General features: G+C 44.8%; 1 protein-coding gene across 2 annotated transcripts in view; it reads left to right on the top strand.

Moving 5' to 3' along the window:
* The first annotated feature begins 879 nt into the window (after positions 1 to 879).
* PAK5 (p21 (RAC1) activated kinase 5) overlaps positions 880 to 22,642 on the top strand; it is a 94,427-nt gene continuing 72,664 nt past the window's right edge. The window contains exons 1-2 of one of the 2 annotated variants that reach the window (XM_083856342.1): positions 880 to 1,002; positions 2,472 to 2,534. The gene's annotated coding sequence lies outside the window, so the exon portion shown is untranslated. The remainder of the gene's footprint in view (positions 1,003 to 2,471; positions 2,535 to 22,642) is intronic. The other variant, XM_083856340.1, reaches the window with a different exon arrangement.

Genomic DNA, 22,642 nt, shown 5'->3' with positions numbered 1-22,642 from the left:
ATGGCCCATTAACAGAGATAACCCCTGGAGGGAGTTACCTGTGACTCATGGGCCATTAGCAGGAGACACCCCAAAAGTCATTAGCAGAAAACACCCCAAAGGCGTTAATGGGCCATTAGCAGAAGAGGCAGGGGGCTTGGGAAAACACTAGCCCACCTGGTTTCAACAGTTCATGAAGATGGTGATAGAATAAATACTTTGTGTGCATCCTACACTGCAACCCAGGACAATGTTAAAAAAAATGTAATAACTGAGGTCCAAGTGCAAAAGGAAGTGGGTGAATGTAGGAGCACATGGGTGGATGGTTGCAGAGTTGGGGTGTAGATGAATAGGATGCAGTGTGTGGATAGGAGTGTGGATTGCTACATGGGCAGGTGGATGCACTGGTGGAGAGGTGCATGAATTGGGTGTGGGTGGCTTGATGTATGTTGGTGTGTACGAGTGCACAGGTGGGTGCATTCATGGGTGCATTGGTTGGTGCATGGGTGGGTGCACAGGTGCATGGGCTGGTGCAGGAACAGGTGAGTGATGTATGGGTGCATGCAGGCACGGGTGGGTGCACAAGTTGGTACACGCAGGGGTGCATTGGCCGGTGCAGGCGCGGCCGTGTGGTTGAGCAGGTGCCTCGGCTGATGCGGACACGGGCGGGCGCCCGGCGCGGTGGAAGGCCGGGCGGTCGGACAGACAAAGCCGCAGGACAGATGCCGGGGCAGGTGCGCAGCTGCCGCTCGCCGGCACAGCCCGGCCCCGCCGCTCCGGGCGGCAGGCGCGGGCGGGGCTGCGGGCCCGGCGCGGGGGCGGCGCCGCGCCCGCCTCGACTCGGCTCCGCTCGGCTCAGCTGAGCTCAGCTCGGCTCGGCTGGGCTTGGGGGCGGGCGGTGGCACCTGCGGCCGCGCCGTGCGGAGCCGAGCCGAGCGGAGCCGAGCCGAGCCGAGCCGAGCCGCGGCCCGGATGTAGCCGGAATATGGCGCTGGGGGCGGCGTGACGGCGGCGGCGGCCGAGGTAAGGGCGGCGGGGCCGGGGGCGCGGGCGGCGGCTGCCCCTTCCCGGGCGGAGATCGACCTTGCGGGGCCGCGGCGCTGCCCGGAGCCCGGCCGGCTCGGCCGTGGGTGCGTCCTGGGGCGGCCGGTGCCCGCAGACAAAGGCACGGCCCGGGCATCCCTGTCCGCACCTGTGCGGAGCGGGCAGAGCCGCGGGCGCTGCCAGGGGAGACTGGCGCAGGGCACCCGCGGGCTCCCTGGTTCTTCTCCTAAGGGTCGCCGTAGGTGGTTTTGCTTTTGATAGCTTGCCGGGGTTTCCTACAACAATGGCTTTTCTCTTCTTTCTTTCTTTCTTTTTTTTTTTTTAAGCCGTTTTGCTTTTTGTCATTCCCTTCCCCTCCCTCCCCCCCCGAAGTTGCTTCCAACTTTCCGTGAATATGATGTGCTTTTGGGTTTCCCCCAGGAAGCAGGTGCCCAGAGAGCCGTACAACCGCTCCTAGAAGTGCTCCTACATGCGCCTCTATTCCTCTGCTCCTTTTTTTTTTTTTTTTTTTTTTTTTTTTTTTTTTTTTTTTTTCCTCCTGCAATCGACTCCGGTCTTCTTTCAGTGTTCATGAGCCTGGGATCATCGTAGCTAAAGATAACGAGCTGCATAGTGACTGCCTTGCTTGAATAACGCTCCGGCCTCAGGTCAAGAGAGGTGTTTTTTTCATGGTATCGATCAGACCTTGAGATTTTTTTACCAGCCCGCCAGCAGCACGCACAGGCTGCCTTTCTTCCTCTTTGTTACGTACCAGCCCTCTGTTAACATAAAGAAACAATGGATTTTTTTTTTCCCCAAAAAATATTCAGCGTTAGCTCTAATGGGCTGTCATTGCCACTAAGGATAAAATTCCCACCAACTTGAGAGGGGCCAGCAGTGACACTCCTCTGCTAGGAGCCTTTCCCTTTCATTTTAGAATTCTTTTATATGCTTTAGCATTTAAAAAATGAAGGAAATGAGTCGATACCTGTGTTGAGATAGATCTCGGTGGTCCCCCCAGACAGCACTTAAGGAGTCATTGCTCCAAATTTATTGCCTTTATTGTACCGTGAAACTTCCAATGCCGCCGCTCGGAGCTGCAGCAGGGAGCCGAGCTCCCCTGCCCGCTGTGACAGCCGGTGTTGGTGGCTGTGACATCGCTGCTGCTGCCGGGGACAGAACCTCTTGCCGTGTGGAGGTGTTGAGGGATGGATGGCTCTGGCTGCCCGCTGAGGAGTTTTTGGAGGTGGCGAGTAGAAGTAGTGCCACTCCTGGGGCTCCCTGGCCGTCTCCTCCCTCGGGAGCAACGCTGAGAAGCTGTGGGAGCTCCTCCGTTTTAGTTCAAGGTTCACAAAATGGCCCTTTGTGTTGCTCATTTTTTTCCTGCCCATACGTTGCTGTTTCTGTTGTGTGGGGGTTACAAATGTGTTGATTGCTCCATAGTGAGCAGCTGTTCTCCTGGTTTTCAGGTGGGAATGAGGGACCTGGCTGCGTGGGGCAGGGCACTGGTTTCGGAGCAGCTGCTGTGCCAGGTAAAGCTTCGGGAGTTACTCGTTGTGGTTTGCCCTGTTGTCTGTTTCTGTTCTTAGTCACAGTTTTTTGGCCGTAGGTCGTTTTAGGTTGTTGAGGGATGGAAGGTCCTTGTTCAGTGTGGAATTGTGTATTTATGTTATGTTACGTTATTGTGTATTTATGCTATCAAATGCATTGAGTAAAAGCATTGTTTTAATCAAGGGAAAGACTCACTGTCATGTTGAGAGTGCTGAAGCTAAACTTTTTCCCTTCTCCTGCTTCAAATATCTTTCCAAATGCTTTGGATCCCAGTGAGACCATGATTCTGGCTGAGATTAATTTTCATCAGCTGATTTGACACCAGTCTCCCACAGTCCCACCTCCCCGTGGTGCAGCAGCTCTGGGTGCTGTTCCTCACCTCTGTAGTGTTTCAGCCCCGCTCTGAGGAAGCAGGAGCTCACCAGGGACGGCGTGTGTGCGTGTCCTCAGCTGGAGCGACTGCTGAGCCGTGCTTAACTGGGACCTCAGAAGTCATTCCACAGAGAGAGACCCTGGCAGGCCTCTTGTGGAGAGCCCTGTTACAAGTCAGCAGCAAATTCCCTTGGCAACCCCCTGTGGAGCCAGACCTCGTAAATCCCATTGCTCTATTGATTCTGTTATTACTTTGGCACCTCTATTTGCTTCCCAGTGGCTTTTCTGTTTGGGTTTGGTTTTTTCTCCTGGACATCTTCATCCATCATGAATAGTCACAGTAAGTTAGTGTTTGACTTTCAGTGACTGATTCTAAGATGGAAGCATGTAACAAGTGAAGTTCCTGCAAAACGTTTTACTTCCTGATTATTATTTGCCAGTGTAACAGATTTTGGCAACTCTTACTTTGAAAACTAAGATTTGGGAAGTACAATGCTATGTGAGTAATTTGCTCCCCAGTGTCAACTCCTCCTGTCAGTCAGCTGAGAACAAACTTCTCGTGGTTGTTAATCACAAATCTGAGTTTTGCTTTACCTCATCTGTGTCACTTCTGACCCCAGATTTGCTACTAAAAAAGGGGAGACAAATTGTTCTCATTGACATCAGCTGAGGCAGGTAGTTTAGGCTTAAAGCTGAGTTCAAGGAGAGCTTCAGCTCCTGTGGTAGAAGCCCAAGAGGTGATGCTGGCACAGATCTGTCAGGGGTACAGGTGTCAGCTGTTTCAGGGATTTAGGGAAAAAAAGAACTGGAAAGACAGAGCAGAAGAGTGCCTGCATCTCTGCTTCTCCTCTCTGATCGCCCTCACATTTGACACTTACATCCTTTTCCTGCTTTGAAGCTGCTCCAGTTAGGAATCCGAAGTGTTTGGCATCTACTTGTTCAAATACATAAACTGGCTCTGGTTTTACCGGTTTACTTTGCAAAGCTACAAACACAGGTCTGCCATGTGGCATGTGCTGAAACTGCCAACAGATGTGTGTGGGTACAACAGCTGAAGAGGTTCAGAATCATAAATCTCAAGTAAAACCTCTCTTTTAAATACCTCCTTGGGATATCCTACTCCTGGCATCAGCATTGCTGACTCATGGTGCTGTTTGGCCATCGTGGAGGCATTTTTGGGACTGTCTCTGCTTTGCTTCTTGCTGAAGTCAGAGGAGTTTGTTGGATCTGCTGCAGGGTTTGGCCAGGTTTCCCCAGGCTTTGGTGAAAGCTGAGCAAAACCTTTGTTGTCAGGCTGGGATGGTATGTGATTGCAGCCAGGTGAAACTGGAAAATGATGATGGAGACTTCAGGTGTTGAAGTGCAAACCTGTAGGGCTTGCACTTTCTACCATCTTCCAGTTACACTCTTTATTTCTATCATTAATTCTAATCTCTTAAACATAGGGTCTTGCTACTCTCAATAGCAATTTGAAGCCAGAAATGTGTTTTAAACAACTATTTGCTTAAAAAATGGGTGGCATGGCCATGCCTTGGTTTTGATGGCATCTTCCCTTGTAGCTTATCCAGTGTCTGATACAGGTTTCTGTCTTGCTCTGTAGGAGCTTCATAGAATACCTTCCTTCTTTCTAGATACAAAGCTTGATATATTTAAGATAATTTCCCCCCATTAAATTCAGCTGTGATTGGTGGTGAGGTGTGCCAGAGCACTGCCTGATGCACAGCTGCATTTGCTTTATTATCAGGGAAAAAGCTGAAAAGTGGAGTGATTCAAAACCATTAACAATTGTGCACAAAACCCCAGTTAGTTCTGAGCCCGTTCAAAAGGCAACTCCCTCCACCTCGATTTAGAGCAAGTTTCAGAACATTTTAGGGGTGTTTAATGTTCAGGTAACTCTAAGCCTTTAATCCATTAGGCCACAGAGATTCACTGGGGACTTGGCTGTTAGTGCAGGTGTTTCAGGAGCCCAGGAGGACTCAATGTTGCATTTGGAGATCTGTCCCTGTAACAAAGAAACCAAAGTATTTTCTCTGCAATTACATGTTTAATTTTGCTGGGTTTGTTTTTTTGGCTTTTTTTTTCCTGGAGAGAAACAACTTAGAGGGCAGGGCTGTGGCCAAGGCTTCTGGTCTAAGACTGGCCAGTATTTGGTTCTCTCGTGGTTCAGCTGTGCCTGTTGAAAGCCTTGGCACAAAATTCCAGCTTTAAACCAAGTCTTGTGCCTCAGAGGGTTCAAAGACTATCCCTTTCTGAGTGCTGCCTGTGAGTGCAGTGATGTGAGAAGTGTGTGCTCCCATTGCGTCATGCACAGCCAGCCACAACATACCAAGTCAGCTATTTTGCATCTTTTCCAACTTTTTTTTCTTTTCTGGGCCGTGTGAGAATGCTGCCACTTTTGGAAGGTGCATCTGGTGCAAGTACAAAGGTAATCACTGTTTCAGATACAGAGCTTGAATATCTTTTGAAATCAAACCAGCAAAGCAGAAATACATGAATCAAGTTTAGCTCTTTTTAGCTGCTGTTTCCCATTTGCAACTTTCCTCATCTCCTAAGCAAAGCTTTTATTTAAACATGAGCTGTAGATGCTAGTTAATATTTACATTTCATTAACCACCAAAACTGGGGTCCTGGAAGGGCTGGAGGCTGTGAGGAGTGGTAGCAAGTCTCCTTTTCCCCCTGTGGAGCTCAGGGTGCACCCATCCTGTTTGTGAATGTGCTGGCATGAGCAACCTCTAAGGTCAGAGCACGCGGAGAGGGGCGGCGTGACTTGCTTGGAGGCACAAAGTGATGGAGAGTGGAAGTGAAGTCCTGTCTCCCATCATTTTCCTTCTGGGCTCTCCTGGCTTTGCTCTGCCCTTAGAGGTTGCTGCCAGCCAAGGGCTCTGCCTGCAGTGGGACACGCTGCCCTGGTGTCACAGGGCTGGGAGTTCTGATTTTGCTGAACAAAGATGCTCTTCCAAAAATAGGTTAAGCCAAGGAACTTAGATGCCAAAAATAGCACTAGAGGTTTTTTTCCTTTTTCTGACTGTCCTTTTTCTGACTGTGTTTTAGATTTATTGTTCCCTGCTGGAGGCAGCTAAAGAAATAAGAGATACTGCAGCTGTAGGCAAGGGAATAGTGGAAGTAGACATACACAGTCACCTCTGCTGGGGGAAAACCACATGTCAGCTATCCCTGTAGAAGTACACAAAAATGCAAAATAACAATGTAAACAAAAATGTGCCATGTCACTAAACCGCTCTCTTAGCAGAAATGTAGTTAAGGACCTCACAAAGGGAAGAGTGGAAAGAATCCTGGTGACGCAGGGGAGGACAAAAGAAATGCCAGCAAATAGAAACTGGAATGAATAAATGCAACAGGAATGATCCTGGCGATAGCCCCTATAAACCTTTTATTATGACATGCTCTGCTGCATGTGAATAATTCACTTGTCTCAAACTGGTGGCAGTAAAATCTGCCCAGTGTTTTTTTGTAGAGGTTAATCAGGTTAGAGCTGTTACAATTTAAGGCTTCTTTGTGGGGATTCTCCATAGGAAGTTTTGTATTATTAAGTTAAATTCCAGCTTTCCCATTCCCTGAGCTAGATGCATGCTCAGAGGACTGAGCTAATGATTTGCACTGGAGCTATTTAAGGTGCTGGGCTGAGCCTGGAGCTGGGAGTCAGGAGGCATGATGGCTCTAATCCTGGCTGTGCTGCTCAGTGAGCCACCTCCAAGAAGTTATTTAACCTCTGCCTGCCACTGCATCCCTCCGGGTAACAGCAGGGATTATGATAATTGCTTTTGAAAAGCACCTTAGGTGTTTAGTTTTAATTTTTTCGAAAGGTGCAGAACTCTCCAGTTCTGAGCTGGAGAGGCTTGATCCATTCCAGGAGGCTTTTAGTACTTTACAGGATAGTGAAAACAATTCTTAATGCCATATTGTTTGCTTGGGTCATGTAAATAAATAAACTTAAAAGATTTTTGATGCATCTCTTGCGCACTACTCACAGAAGGGCTCTTAAGATACAACTGAAGGACATAGAAATAAGGTATAGTTCAAAAGGGTTACCAGACACTTCATGAAATGCAAGTAAGCTGTCAGAAGGTTTAAATTGTTTGCTTTTTCAACCAAATCCTACCAAGGCCACAGAAATCTGGGTTTGCATGTATCAAACTTGTCTCTCACTTGCGTGTAAAGACCCCAAAGGCAACAGATTTGTAGCATTGCTCACTTGGATTTGGAGGGTATTTGGTTTTGTGTTTTACAGCAAAGGGTGATTTTCTAGGCTGAAGAAGTAGGAAGGTTTCCCTGAGAGCGAGATGAGAACAAAGTAAATGTGCCCTGAGCTGTGCCTCTATCCCAGATTTTGAAGCATGCAGGAAAGAATAATGGTACGTGAATTTGTCTCTGTTGCATGCACTGAACTCTTTTCCAAAGAGCAGAACTTCTTCCTATTTAGCTTTGTGTCACAGGGAAAAAATAATCAAAGGGCAGAGAATTCCCTGGCTGAGCTGCAACTGAGACCAGAATGTTACAGAAGTTTGTGGAGTGTGGTGCTGTTAGTGGGGTGGCTGGTTGGGAGGCAACGTCCGTGTCATGGGGTGTGCCACAGGGTTTGGGGCAGCAGCATTAACCAGGGATTTTATGCTGGAAACATAAACTTAGTGTGATATTGGAGAGTGCTCCAGTGCCAAGGCAATGACTGTAATCTAAGCCATTGGCTGCTGAGGAAAGCTAGGAAATAAAAAGGGTGCTCCCATTTTTATGCAGGAGCTTGAAATGAAGCAGCCAAAAGCTGGGGACTGTGTTGCATCTTCCCAGCACGAGGGATATAGGCCCCCTCAGCATGTTTTGAGAAAGGCCTGACTGCCAAAATAGTTTCGTATTGCTACAATACTTGCAGGTGGTGATTGCCTTTTAAGTTCTGCTCTCTGTTCTGACATTTTTAGGACAGTAAATGAAGGATGAGAAGTAGAAACGCAAACAAATTAGAAAAATCCTGTGTACGGATGTCTGTTCTTACAGTCGTGTGGCTGGATGGAAAGAGTCCTGTCCTGCTGGAAGTCAGGGAGGGGTTGGCAACGAAGGAAAGTGGTTATTGCCAGTAGATCTCCTGCCAAAAGGAAGTATTGATGACAGGGCTCAGTTTAAAGCAGATGGTGTAATCCATACCCTAAAGACTGCCTGGGGAAACACGTGCAAAACCATGTGCCTGAATGCCACAGAGGATTTATTCCTGGGGTGAGGCAGGAGAAGCCTTCACTTGGATGGAGATGAGACTTGAGTCTTGGTTCTGGAGAGCTAGAAAAGTGCTTTACTGAGGCAGGGCTTTTATAAAGGACTCAAGCATATCCCTCATTTTCTGTTATTAGAGATATAGTACAGAAATTACTGAAAATGCACCATCCATCCCACATCAGTGCTTTCTCTACTCAGTCTCTTTGAGGACCAACTCTTAGCGCTGTCAAGATTCGCAGGGAGACTATATAGGGCTTTTTCAAGTACTTAAGAAGTACAAGGCATGAGGTAAATAATTTAAATACTGGTTCAGAACATTGCTAGCCGAGAAGTGAGTTACAGTCTCTTTACAGGCTAACAATAAACGGAGATTTTTTTCTTCTTTTTGGGAAGAGGAGTATGGACCGTTTTGCCCATCAGCAGGGCTGCTTCCTTCCAAGAGAAACATTTGCTATTATGAATCCATAGAATAGAATCATAGAATGACCTGGATTGGATGGGACATTAAAGATCATCTTGTTCCAACTCCCTGCTGTGGCCAGGAACACCTTCCACTATCCCAGGTTGCTCAGAGCCTCATCCAGCCTGGTCTTAAACACCTCCAAGGATGGGGTGTCCATAACGTCTCTGGGCAGGCTGTGCCAGTGCCCCACTACCCTCACAGGGAAGGATTTCTTCCCAACAGTTAATCTAAACCTACTCACCTTGAAGTTATTCTCCTTGTCCTCTCACTCCATGCCCTTGTAAATAGTCTCTCTTTATCTTTTTTATAAACTCCCTTCAGATACTGGAAGGTCCAATTAGGTCATTCTGCTACCTTCTCTTCTCATAAACTCGAGTTAAAGCCAAGGCTTCTTTCTTCTTGGGCAATCCAGTCTGAATTTGGACCTCATCACTGCAATGGATCCCTGGCATTGTGTGTGTAAAGGGAAAAACCTGGTACCTCTGTGGCTCACATTTATTATAAACTTCTATAAACTTCTGTTGGAAGAAGCATTTTGGCTTTTTCCCTTAGCATCTGGTAGGACTTGGTCTACAGTATGTTGTTACTGCTTTTTTTTTTTTTTTTTTTTTTTTTTTTTTTTGCACAACAACCTGATGCTGCTTCTTAAGAAGGATCTTCAGCTGAGGATTAAAGGGGTTTTGTGCGGTTTTGTTCCATAACTTTTGCTATTTTTTTTCCTTTCCTGTTTACTTTGCTCTGGTATTGATCTGACAGCATCTCACTAGTTCCTTTCAATCTCCAATTCTGTGTGAGGAAGAAAAATAGTCAACTGTCCTGGTTTAGCCAGAAATTAAACTGCAGCTATTTTTCCATGGAAAATTTGCTTAAGAGGAAAATTGGTGAGAATTGCTAACTAATGCTTTTTAAAGACTTTTTTTTTTAATGGGTGAAAGACTGTCAAGCTGTCAATCAAGACAGATTTTGGATAATGCTCCATTCCCCTGACAAGTTCCCTTTATTATATGAGGCATCTGTTTTGCTCTGTAAATTTGAGCTGCTCAAAATTTGCCCTTTAATGTTTACTTTTTCTGCCCTTCCTCAGTATTACTCAAGTAATCCTCGTGTACAGCATGGTCAAATGGATGTAACAATCTTTGAAGAAAATAACTTGGAGGTGTGATTGGCTTTGTAGTGTTGTGGTATTCCTTAACCTTTTAACAGTCTCTCACCTTGTCATTTCATGGCGCACCCACCTGTCCTTTCTAAAACCAGTAACCAGCTCTAAAAAGTGCAGTGCCTGCCTTTGTGATGAGCATATTAAAGCCAGGCAAGTGTGAAACTCTGAATTATATGAACATTTATGGTCCTTGTAGGCCATTTCTGAAGGCTTTTGCCTATAACACTGGGCATTTAATTTTCTCTTTATTTCTTTTAAAGTAGATTTGGAGAGAAAATTGGATGTTTTCTTGTATTCCCCAGGTTCTGAAGGCCTGGGGTTTTCAGAGAAACTGTTAGAACAGGAGATTTATAATCAATGCAGATACTGGACCTGCTGAGAGTAGCACCTCTCCAAAGTATTGGCTGCTCTTTCATGGTTCTGGATTTAAAGCACTATGAAGCAAAATTTATCTCAACTCCAGTCACCACTGGCATTGCATGTAAAGCACCACAAATGTACAAAACTGCTTCAAAGCAGAACAGTCTTCATTCCCATGCCGTTGCCTCACCTCCAGCAGTATTTGCAAGTTGAAAACCATTGCCTTTCATGCACCAGGAGGTTCTGGAGTTAGCATCTGTGGCAGGCTTTACTGCTCAGGCTGGGTAGGGAATGGAGAACTGCTCCAGCAGTGTTCCCATGCTGCTGGGAGAGGAAATACAAGTGGTAGCACTTTGAAAGGACCAAGTAGAGTATTGATTTTGATGTAGATGGCAGTAAAAATTGCCATGATGTCATAGCAGAGCATTGCAGTCATTACAGCAAATAATGAGAAAAATAAAATTATAGGAATAACCATCTCCCTTGGCCTGCAGATAAATCAAAGCTTAGCCCTTGATCTCTCATCGCTCACTAGCCCAGAACATAAATCCAAGGATTTATCATTAAGCCTAATGGGTCATAAAATCTGGGCTATTTTGGAGGTAGTTGCAGAGATTTGCAGCCCAGGCAGAGAGCAGGCTCTAAGCTGCTGGGCCTTGTGTAACTGGGTAAATAGCAAGCTTCAAATAATGCTATAAAGCTATCAAATGTAATAACTAATGCAGCCAGGCAAGCGCGTGGGGAGGGGAGCCTTGCTGGTGGCAGGCTTGGCCATCATGACAGAAGAAGCTCTGGTGTAGGAAGACCTTTTAGTAACAAGTAGAAGTCCCGTTTGCTTTAGTGGACACCAGGTACATGCATCTGGTTTGGTTCACATGTAGCACTTTTATTTTCTGCACATCAGTGCTTCCTTCACTGTGGGCCCAAGGGACCGAGCAGCAAAAACCAGAAACACAGGAGGCACCGACACCTCCTTTACTTTGTCATCACTGTTTAAATATTTATGACAGTGCTTCACAGTGTGCTAGTAAATGCATGATAGCATGTTATGTAAGAGCAATAAAATTTTAGAAGTAGAAGACTTCACTACTGTCCTTTGCTAGTAAATCTTTGCTAGTGTCTGTAGTGAGGCCATGTAAAGGCCATGCCTTTTTCCCCAGTTATTTTAAGTGAAACAGGTGTTTTATGTGGAAATGGGAGTTTAGCTTTCACTGGCATTTGTAATCACATGTGTTTTAAAATTGCTCTCCATCTCTTCCTCAGGGGAGACTTTGGTTCAGGTCAGGTTCCTGTAGAAGTTGATAGCTCTGAATTTGTAAATGAGCGGCAGGTCTTTGGTGTATGATGGGGAGCAGATCCCTCAGTGAGGGGATTTGGGCTATGAGTCTTTGGGTTAATTAAGAGTTCAAAGTAGCTTGTACTTTTCCTAGAGATGGAGAGTATTGATTCCCATTAGTGCAGTACTTCTCCAGAGAAGGGGCTTCTTGGGAAATTATGTGCAAAGTCAGTTGTGCCTGAAATAACCAGAGTTGGCTTGAAGTTTGGGATGGGTGGCATAACTTCTGGGAGAATTTGCTGCAGAATGCTGACAGTGAAAACACAAGGCTAATGCAGATTTGACTTTGGGAGAGCCAAAAGATTTGACTGTGGGACAAGTGAGAGGGTAACCCATCAAAGGAGGAGCCTGTCTAGCTTAGCATAAATATTCAAATGGATTTAAACAGAGGTGTGTACATTTGTGCCTTAATGAACACAGCAGATATTCCCCCCATGCCTTTCTCTCTCAAAGGCAGACATTGGGAAGCCGTGATCAGTTATGTTTCAGAACTGCAGAAAACAAACTTAAGAGTTAAAGATGATTTGTACTTGGCATGAGCACTGTTATCTGTCATGATGGCTTTCCTAGCAGCAGTGTATGTGTTTGGGAAGACATTTTGGGGATCTGTGCCAGTAAGAGCCAGCCTTGGAAGCAAACTGTGTGTGAATGGCTGAGAAAACAAGCCGCTAGCATGAACAATGAGCCAGCATGTAGCAGGCTCTGGAGTGGGTGGGATGCAGGTCCAAGGGCAGGGACTGAGGGCCCTGAAGGACTTGGGTACATTCTCTGCACAGTCATGAAGAGATTAAATGTTCAGCAGGTACTGGATTATTTATCTGATGTATGCACCATGAGTGTTTACAAAAAACAAGCGCTCGATGATCAAGACTGTTATCTTAGCTTCTACCAAAGATGTTGTAAGGATGCCAAGTGGGAAAGTGAAACCTGCCAAAATCACAAAGTAGCACTAGAAGTTGCTGACTTTTAATTTTGAGCCTTTGCATATACAAGCAGCTCTAATTATGTGTGCTGCTTCTTATGCATGATTGAGCAGCAGTTGTTTCTGCATTTATTATGTCTCAGTACCTGCTGCTGCAAACTGGAAGTGCCTCGGCTGAGCAAGGCAGGAGTCCCCCAAAACATGGAGTGTTCTTACAGGGAGGGCTCCTGGATCTATCAGCTCCCACAGTTAAGTTTTTGCCCAGTTTTATGTGTCTGAAAGCGATGTTGGAAGATGTGATGACATTTTAGTTCTTTTGGGGCAGTTTGAAAAGCAGAAGCTGTGGTAGAGCTTGGCACTTTGCATGGGGACACCCTGTGCATTATCTTGTAATTCTGTACTGACCCCAGTTCTACAAACACTTTTCTTGATTTTCAGACCTCAGGAGACTGCTGGATTGTGCCATGGGGGTCTGAAAATTCCTTCATACATTTGAGAAAGATGGTGGGATGAACACATCTTGGATGGTTTTGCGTTTGATCCATGGGATGAATGTCAATTCAATTTCTGGGTCTCAGTTGACTTCTGTAATGTACCTGGCAGTTGCAAAATTTCCTGAACTTTGCTCTCTCCCTCTTACATTTCTCTCTTCTAATGCTTTTGAATTTTGCAGCTTTATATAGGCTCCTTTTCCTCCCCCTCTCACCACTTGCTGCTTCTTCTTCTCCGCCCCAGTTACTAAAAATCTCTCCCCGATGCGTCACCGTCATCAGCAGAGCTCTTCATCTGCGGGCTGAAAGCAGAGCAGAGCACACTGGGGGAAGAAGAAATGACCCCAGACCCTCCTTAAGTTTTCAAGTGGCTGGAAGTTGTTTGCTGATCAAAGGTGACACACAGGAGTCTCTTCTCTTTGCTTCCTCCATCCTTTTTTGTGGCAGATTTTTCCCTGTTCCTGGCTGGAAGAGCTCACTCCCTGGGCTCTGCAGGGCCTCTGCTAAAATGACACTGCCTTTGCATTTCTAGATAAAAAGCACTTCTGAGTACTCTGGTGTGTAAATCCCGACTGCAAAACTCCTGCAGTCAGGGTGGTAGGTGCTTTCCAGAAGATGGGAACCCCTTTGGTAGGGAGAGAAGAACCAGGGAGAGCGAGGAATTTTGGAAAGAGGGGTGAAATGGAGAGAAGAGAAATGCCCGATGACAATGTTCAGCTGAATGAGCTGGTGAGAAAAAGTAATTTTGATTGCTGCAGTCATCAAACTGCACTTTGAGAAGTGTTATGAGCAGAACTTACATGTAGAAAGTTTGTAGGTGGCTGAAAAACAGATCCTGTACCTCCCTTTGGAGGTCCTGAAGCCGCAGATGGACAAAGCCCTGAGCAACCCACCCTGGTCCTGCTGCAGCCTGTGAGCACAGAGGCCCCTCCAGGCAGGGTGAGTTTGACACTGGTCTGTGTTTGGAGAGAGGATCAAAACAAACAAAAATATTTGGGTCATTGCCAAGTGGAAGTATTAGGAGTGACATGGTGAATTTGTTTTAATGTAATCTGGCCTTAATCACTGGTTTAGGCTGTACTGGAGGCTTTCAGCTCTGGTAAGGGGTTGATTAGATAAATGTATTTCTTGTCCTGCTATTCATTTTCCATGGCTGAACATACCGGGGTAACTTAAAAGCATGTAGCAAAAGAGAAACAAAAAAAAAAAAAAGAGACAAATTAAGTGACTGCTGCCAGATTAATTCTTCTGTTGCATTTCAACTCCTATTTTAAACCTACAACTTTGAAAGGGAATATTCAAAATAATCTTTGCAATGGCCATCTTTCCATCTAATTTAAAGTCATTCAGCTTTTTAAGAAGCAATTATGCTCCACACTAACAAATGAAAAGACATGGCAACATCAGAAAAACTGATTATTCAAGCAATCTTTCTTACATAAAATAGCCAACTAATCTCCCAGCTTCAGTCCTTGAGTGCTATTGCAAATACTCTCCTGAAAGAGAACTTAATTCTTGCCACATTGGCAGTCTGCCTCTTGTCCCTGATGGCTCCCTATGTAGTCAGTCATGGTTTGGGGGTTAAGAAATCCTTTTCTTTTTTATTTCTATATCTCTTCTTGCACTCAGTGCATTTTTTTTCCTTGTGACCAATGAAAGCAAAGCACAGGGAATGAGGTTTGTGTCCTGCTTAGAAAAAATAAGGCAATCTCCAGACTTGCTGATCTGGCCATCACCCTTGAGGCCTTCTGAGGTTGTGGAGGAATCTAAATGTTTTGTAAGTCACTAATTAGTGCAGTGTTGCACTTGAAGTGGTTATTGTTAGCCTAACTCAACTTATTATAGAAAAAGAAAATAAGAAATGCTGCTTGCAGAAGAGCTCCTAATAAGTTGTTGAAAAACACCTAAAATCCTAATACCTGTGTTCATCTCTTCTCACCCTTCCAATGCTCCCTGGGAAAACCCAGGGTGGAGCAGATGTCAGTCATCTACCCCTTTTCCAAGTCATTGATGAAGAAGTTAAAGAACCCTGGGCCCAGTGTAGAACTCTGGGGGACACCATTAATGACAGGCCTCCAACCTAGACCCTGTGCCACTGATCACCATCCTCTGGGTTCTGCCATTCACTTCTCAATCCACCTCCTTGTCCACTCAAAGCCCTCTTTAGCCTTACTGACCCTTCTAGAAATTCAAAAATGCCTCTTCTGCAATAAAGTGTTTCTAATTCCTGATTTCTCTTACTATTAAAAACATGTATAGAAAAAAAGTCAGTGAGTCATCAGTGTCCTGTGCTGCTTTGAGGAGGAGTATGATGCTGATGGGTGGCTTTTATTTTTCCTGCTGGTAGAAGCAGGAGGTGGAGGTGTTGGTGGTTTCTTCCACTCTGCTCTAGGATCCACTTGGGAAAATAAATATATTTATGCTCTCCAGTATGCTTTTATGTATTCTTTCTTAAAGTCAGTATCTGTACATTTGCAGCTGTCATTGCTGTAAGTGGAGTGTCTTAAATACTTGCTCCTGATTCTGTTAGCCCTAAACGGATTTTGTCAATGTCTGCATTTCTGTGACTGTTGGTGTGATATTTTTGGGGGTGTCCAGGACCATCCAGTGCCCCCTCTCCTATCTTCCCACACCTGCACCCCTCTCTGTGACATCTGCACCCTTGCTTGGGAGCATCCTACTCTGTCATTCCATGCATTACCTGATTGCACTATATTTCATTCATCCATATTTCATTCTCCTCGGAATACCTGTCTGTTACTGCTGTCTGCTCAAGCATTACAGTAATGTACAAGGATCACCCACCTGGTCAATAGAAAAATTGCTGGTACAGCTAAATAAGCTGCCCCAGGGAGGCACAGCTGGAGCCTGACCCTCAGCAGAGTTGGTGCTTCAGTTTGTCTGAACCATCCGTTTATTTGCTAGTTTTGTTCCCCTTTTCCATCTCATAACAGTTCTTAATTTTCATCTTAATTATTGCAAACATGAGGTTGATGTTTATAGGGAACTATTCATGAGGCTTTCAAGACTTCTGTCCTGATCTCCAAGTTGTTTGAAGGATTGTTTGGTTTGCAAAGCAAGTGTTGCTGTCCCTGTCCTGGGAGTGGCTTTGTGTTTCCCAGCACTGAATTTAAATTGACGTTTTAAAAGCAATTTTGTCACTTCCACTGTCAGAAAGTTCAGGCACTACAGGCACAGGCCATCAAGCTGATTGCCAGTCACTGGGAGTCACTGGGGTTTTGTGTCCCTGCTGCCTGTGAAGGGAGAGTAGAGGAGCTGGCGGATGGATCACAGCCGGCTGAGCTGACCCGTCTCTGCCCTGCTGCCTGGAATTGGGAATGACATTGCAACTCACTGGGGCTGTGCTGGTACCATTAGCTCACTTACCTCTCCAGCTCTGAGTTGTCTTTGACAGCCAGCTCTGTTTCTGTATATGATCACAGTATTGTTAATCTCTTCCCTAAAAAGTTGTGTGGTAGCTCTTCATCTGTAGCCAGTTGTAGCAATAAGCTGCTTTTCAACATTCCTGATCATCACTGGGGTTTTGGTTGGTCTACCGTTTATCTAAAAATATGTATCTGTTCAACCTTTGTCTGCTGTACTATTTTCATATACCCCTCTTCAGTGGGATTTGCCAAGGCTTGTCTCTTTTTATAAATCTTGCTAAATTCTTATCTTTGAAATTGCAGAATTTTACAGCTTCCACCCCCCAGAAGTAACACTGCCCTGAGATATGCCTTCTGATTTTCCTTCTTTCCTGCTCCTAACACTCCACTGTATTAATTTGCATTTTCAAAGACAGACGCTTGGCCCCAGTTTCCTTAGGGAATGCTGCCCTTCCTTGGCAGGACTTGATCTGCTCCAGGAGTCTGCTTGAGTCCCTTTTGCTGTGAACCTCTTCACTCATCTGTGTTTTGAGCATTTCAGAGGATTTTGCTGTGGTGGCTGAGCAAGAAACCCAGAAAACAGCCCAAATCACATATCAGCCCTAAATTCTGCCTGCAGGGTAGTTTCCTTCCTTTTACTGCTGTTGCCTGGGTGGACTGTAGTTACCAAGTCCCTCCATTGCATTTCCCAAATGTGATGTATCCCAAAGGATGCAGAAGGCTGTCCTAGATTAACACTGTGGTTTTCTGAGACTCATCTATTCAGAATACGTTTAAGCAAATGGAGTATTCACGATTCTAGATAAAATTAAGGGGGAGGAAGGAGTGGTTTCACATTTTGAAAGCAAACATTTAAAACAGATGCAGCCTGCTGGGAAGGATCACATTGAATTGCATGACTTTTTAAAAGAAAAGAGCATCCATTTTACTCAAGTCCTCAGTATGAAAGATTAGGAGTTGAGAGACATTTTTCGCCCACTTTGAAACTAAATGTATTTTAAATTTAATTCTTTGGTGCAGCTGCTGCTTTCTCTCTCTGGAAAGCCTTCCTTGTGCTTTGAGTGATGTAAAGATGTGGGCTGGGTGCTAATCCAGTTTAAGATTCCAAACTTCCTTTCTACTCTTTGGAGATTTTCCCTCTACCACCTTCTAGATAAATGTAGATCTGCCTTTTATTTTAACACAGCACTGGTTTAGGGAGATTTATTGGAGATTCATCATCTCAGAGCAAGGAAAAAGTATGAATGTGAAGGTTTCATATTATTTTGAAATAAATAAATCAATGTAAGATGGTATGAAATCAGCTGCTTTCATTTTTCCTCCAGTATAAATATGTAGTGCTGCCTACATTTTAAAAAAATAAGCCAGAACTACCCAGGACTTCTGAAAGTGTCCCATGGGCTGATGGTGCTGTTGGGGCAGCCAGGAGCTGCTGTTACAGCCCATCACTGATGGGTATTGTTGGAGTTACTGCTCCAGTTACCACTCACTCGGGGCTGCAGAATCATCCTGCAGAATGGCTTCCTCTGAAGATGCTGGTAAGCTAACAGTGTCAAAATTCTGGGGAATCTGGTGTTTCCTGAGCTCTGTTACCATCCATGGACTGCAGGAGGAATTGCTGGGGGCACCATACATAACACATAACACCAAGTATCAGCACTGAGAGAGTTTGGCAGAAGCAGCAGCAGGATTTTGCTGTGTCATTACCCTTGTTGTCCTGACCTAGTCTGCCCCAGGGATTTTCCTTTCTATCTCCAGGTAGAGCCTCCTCCTTTCCAGTTCCTCTTCTGAAGAAAGGGAATGTATTTGGTGGATTGAGTGTGCTGATCTAGGGCTTATTAATGCTGTTGTACCATTCTGAATACATCAGCTGTGCCCATAATATTCAGTCTGAAGCCATTATTCTCTAGAAGTGATCTTCCTATCTTCCTTTATTATTGTTACTATTATTATTAATTTTATACAGCCAGCACTGAGCACTTTTCCAATAGTAATTTGTATTTAGTGACTTATTAAGGTTTATCCAAGTCACATATTCCCAGTGGATGTTCTGAGCTTGTTTCTTATTTAAAAACATCATCTAAATTCAAATCAGGAATTAACACAGTTCTGCAAATGACATTCACCCCTCTGCAGAAGGACCAGCATTAATCCTGTGTGCTGCAGCAATGGTATGTCAAGCCTTGTTTGAGGGCTTTAGTGGGCTTAAATCAGCCTTAGGCAAAGCACGAGCATCTGCAATTGTTAGACAGGACTAACACTGCCCGCCTGCTTTGGGCACCGAGTTTAAATGTGTCAGAGGGGCTGTATCAGGACATGGGCTCCCTTTATAGCCAGGGAGAAGACAAGGTGCTCCACAAAACCTTCCTGCATCACTTGGTACTGGAGTTAGTGGGTACAGACAAAGTCTTCACAAAGTCCTGTTCCTAAGCCATTTGCTCTGCTGCTGAAATCTCGGTCTTTGCTGGGAGAGGGGTCAGGTCCCTGTTTCAGAGCTCTAAGGGAACTAATGGAGTGCTGGCAGAGCCAACAGGTTCTCTCTTTAGGGGCACTTGCAGCTTCTGTTGAAATTCAGTTCAGGTTGGTCTGGTTCCTGTAGGGCTTTCTGGAAATCCTCACTAATATATTAATATATTTACCTCCTTACTGGTTGTCATCAGCAGTCCATGCTGTTTGAGTTCCCACAAAACTCGTTGTGCTGGGCCAGTGTGTGGGTTGGAGAGCTTCCATCCCTCCTGTGCCTCTGTGGGGTAGAGTCTGCCATTGGCATAGAAATTGTGAAGTGGGGCTCTGAGTGCAAGAGGAATGTGATACACTTGCTTCTCCAACATCCTGCTGCTCAAAAAGCATAAACCCGAAGCAGATGGGTCATTAAATCATTTTGAATCATTGCAAACATTGCAGGAGTTCAGTACAAGCACCCATAGCTTTAAGCCACCTCCGCAAAGCGCTTTGCATCTGTCATAAAATTTGGATGAACTACACTGGGTAAACTGTTTTACTGTTACCTGATAGCCACCTACCTTTTAGAGCTGAGACTTGCTGAGGGGAAGATAGAAATAGATTTCAGTGCATTGTGAGAGCTCAGAGTGACTGATGTGGTTTCTTGGTCCCATAAAGCTGCTGCCCATCGTAGGAAAATGCCTCCCTTTAATTCAGAGACCAGGCAAAAGAAGCTGTCTTGTATCTGAGATGAAAGTATATGATTATTTAATCACTGGTTAGTTGGTGATAATGAGCAAGTATTATGCAAAATGAGCTCTTAAAGCGAGTCTCTAAACATAGATGCTGGTGCTGCAGTGCTGGAGCTGGGCACAAAGTGTGGCCCTGCTGTTCCCAAGAAAGGCTCATTGGATCACTGTTCCTTCACAGCCAGGCGTTGGTGGCAAACCTGCTGCCCAAATTACCAAGCAACAGGTGTGCCAAGGCCAGGGGGAGGACAGAGCTACAAGGGTTCCTTAACTCAAAACTTGCTTGTCACTGCTTGTGCTTTGCTGAGCTTTTCCAGCAAGGATACGTTCCCCTTTAATTGCTGGACTTCTGAGAATGGCTTGACAGAAGAGCAGCCAAACAGTCTTGTTTTCCTTTGTTAGCTATTTTTATTTTACCTGGATCATTATTATCAAAGAGCACTTCTATCACTTCAAATAAACATGTTTAAACATTAATAAGTAGCTTAAGAGATGCTCTTTTTGATGCTGTCTCGGAAAAACATTGTCTGATTTTTGGAGGAGAAGAAATTCAGCACAAATATTTTTTCCCTCATGTGTTTTAATATTCCTCAGCAATTACTTTGCAAGTGGGAAAGCAAAGAAGGGAAATTGCTGCATTCAGCTGCCCTTAACATTGCCTTGACAAAGCCTGACCCAGCCAACAGTGTGAAAGAGGTTTGTGAGAGTACCTGGGTCTGTGCACTCCTCTTTATTATCTTCTTATAATTTCAGCTGCTTTGAAAGCCTCTTATAAAATCAGTATGTTATGGTGGTACCCATATTTCCAAATGTCTTGGAAAACTGACTTTCAAAAGGAAGAATTACTCCATTTCCTTGTGGCTGAGCAAGTTGCAGTCCATAAGTGCTGCTCCATGTCCATGTGAGATGCTGGCTTGGCCGCTCCACAGTGATTAGAAAGTCAAGCCAGAAGGGACTGTTGAGTCATCCTCATCCTCACCCCAGTGTTCCATGAGCTGCTCTGTTTCCACCTGCTCCTCTCAGCACAGGGCACACTGTGCCTGACTGCACTTCCCTCTGCAGGAAGAGATCCAGACTTCACATGGCATCTCCAAGAATTTACGCGTTTTCTGCTCTATTTTATAGCTTGTTTGAGAGTTTAATGATTCATGCTATAAAAATACTTTCCTTGTTGGCTTTTCCCTGTCTTCAGCTTCCAGCCAGTGATTTCTTTTATTTGTTACTGCAGGGATAACAAAGCCTTTTTCTGGTGCTGTGTTTTCCTTTGTGAAGGAGTTTTACGCTATAATCAAGTTACCTCTCAGACAAGCTGAACAGATTGAGCTCCACATTTCTCATTAAAAGACTTTTTTTTTTTCCCGTCAGTAATTTTTAGTGCATCCTTTTCACTTTTTAACATTGTTATGCCAAGGTTGACCCCAAAGCATGGCCCAAGTATATCCCTCATCACACAGGGTGGTTGTGCTCTGGTCTCTTGGATATTTTTACAGAGGTATTTTGTTGATGCCTTCTGTGGCCAGTTCTGTAGGTACCTCCACAGTCCTTGTAGTGCCAAATAGTTTTGTGTTTTCATTGCTTTTTTTTGCAATTAAAAGAGGAAAAAAGTTTGACAGTATGGAGCTGTTCGTGGAGAAAGATGAGTTATGAACTTAATAAACACAGGTGTCCCCTGTGCTTTCTTATTTGTTGGTTTTCTGGTTTGGCAGCTAAGCTAAAGTTCATTTAAGTGTTTCTAACCTTGCTGCAGAGAGAGCTGGGGAACCATTTGTTATTTTAAATCTCTTTACTTTTCAATTGTCAAATTCAATTAAGGGAGAATTTATGCTTTCATAGGAAAAGGGCAGCAGCTATAGAAAACTCAACGACCTGAGTTGTTCCAGGATCTGTAGAGGGATTTCATGCTTTCAGCATAGCCATCTTCAGAGGTTTTGGCAGTAACTTCAGAGTTGTGGCAAATAAGTATTTGCTTATCTTAACATTTGAGGCATTTAATGTGCATATTTTCATGCTTTGCAGCCAAGCTGCAACCACAGAGGGCAGAGCTCAGCAACATCCACCCTTAACCACTGCTTTTAGCCTGTTTGCAGAAAGTTTTGTTTGCACAGGCTGCACTTTGCCCCAAAACTGTTGAAATCAAAAGTGATTTTTCCAGGGAACCCAGATACGGATGTAGGGGGTTTGCTGTTGGTTTTGTTTTAATTTCACTGCATCCTAGAAACATCACTTCTTTTCCTTCAAAATCCCATTTCTGGTTATTTTCCAGGTTTTGGGAAGGGGGAGAAAAGGGCTTATTATGCATTTGTACATCAGAGGATGTCATATGTCATACGGCTGTGGGGTGCTTCAGTCCCATGGGTCCTGTGAAAGTCTGAGACTGGTGTTGTGTGGGCCATGTCAGTCAAAGCCAAGGTGCAAAACCAAGTTGTAGGTGTTGCTTGAGTTCATCTGGAACCACCTCCTAACCAGGGGCATTTGTGTTGAGCTGCTGCATGTCCAGTGCCTGCAATTAGAGAAGGAGACTTCTGGTGTAAAACGGTGTTCTCAGGCTGTCAGGATATTCTGTTGTATAACGTGGTTAGCTCTCTTTACAGCCTTGTGCAATAAACTTTGAGCTTTTCAATAGTCTCAGAGCAGATGCTCTTTCTTTTACTGTCTTGTCCCCTCTCCCCCTCCAGCTAATGGTAAAAAGTATTTTTAAGCGCTGTTTCTCATAAATCTTGGAGGCTGAGTGACTTAGAAGCCAGCTGGGAAGCTGAATGTGTCATCTCTGGAGTAAAACATAGATTTAGGGAGTTTTCATGGGTTTTTTTTTCCCCAGTGTTGCCATTTCTGGTGGACCAGCAGATGGAACTGCCCACGAGGCTGTATTTATCCCTGCAAAGCCAGTTGCTGCAGAATGCTGGGGCGAGGATTGCTTCGACTCCTGTGCTTTGGAGAGGCTTGTTGTTATAATGAGAATAATGTCCCTCTGTTTGGCTTAGCAACGTTTTGCAAATCAGTATTTGTTCTTGAGCTTGTGTACAAATCCCACTTAGTTAATTTAGGCCAAAGCTGTGAGTCTGTATTTGTTCTGTGAAAAACAAAAAAGGATCAGAGCAATTTGGGGGGAAGATAGGATTTCCAAGATATCATCTGGTAAGATATCTGGTGGCATCCTAGAAATGAAAGGGGTTTTCCCACTGGTGCACT

The sequence above is a fragment of the Zosterops lateralis genome, assembly GCF_965231275.1.
Source record: "Zosterops lateralis genome assembly, chromosome: 3".
Lineage (NCBI taxonomy): Eukaryota > Metazoa > Chordata > Aves > Passeriformes > Zosteropidae > Zosterops > Zosterops lateralis.
The sequence above is the reverse complement of the archived record's forward strand: the minus strand, read 5'-3'. Positions and strand labels throughout refer to the sequence as shown.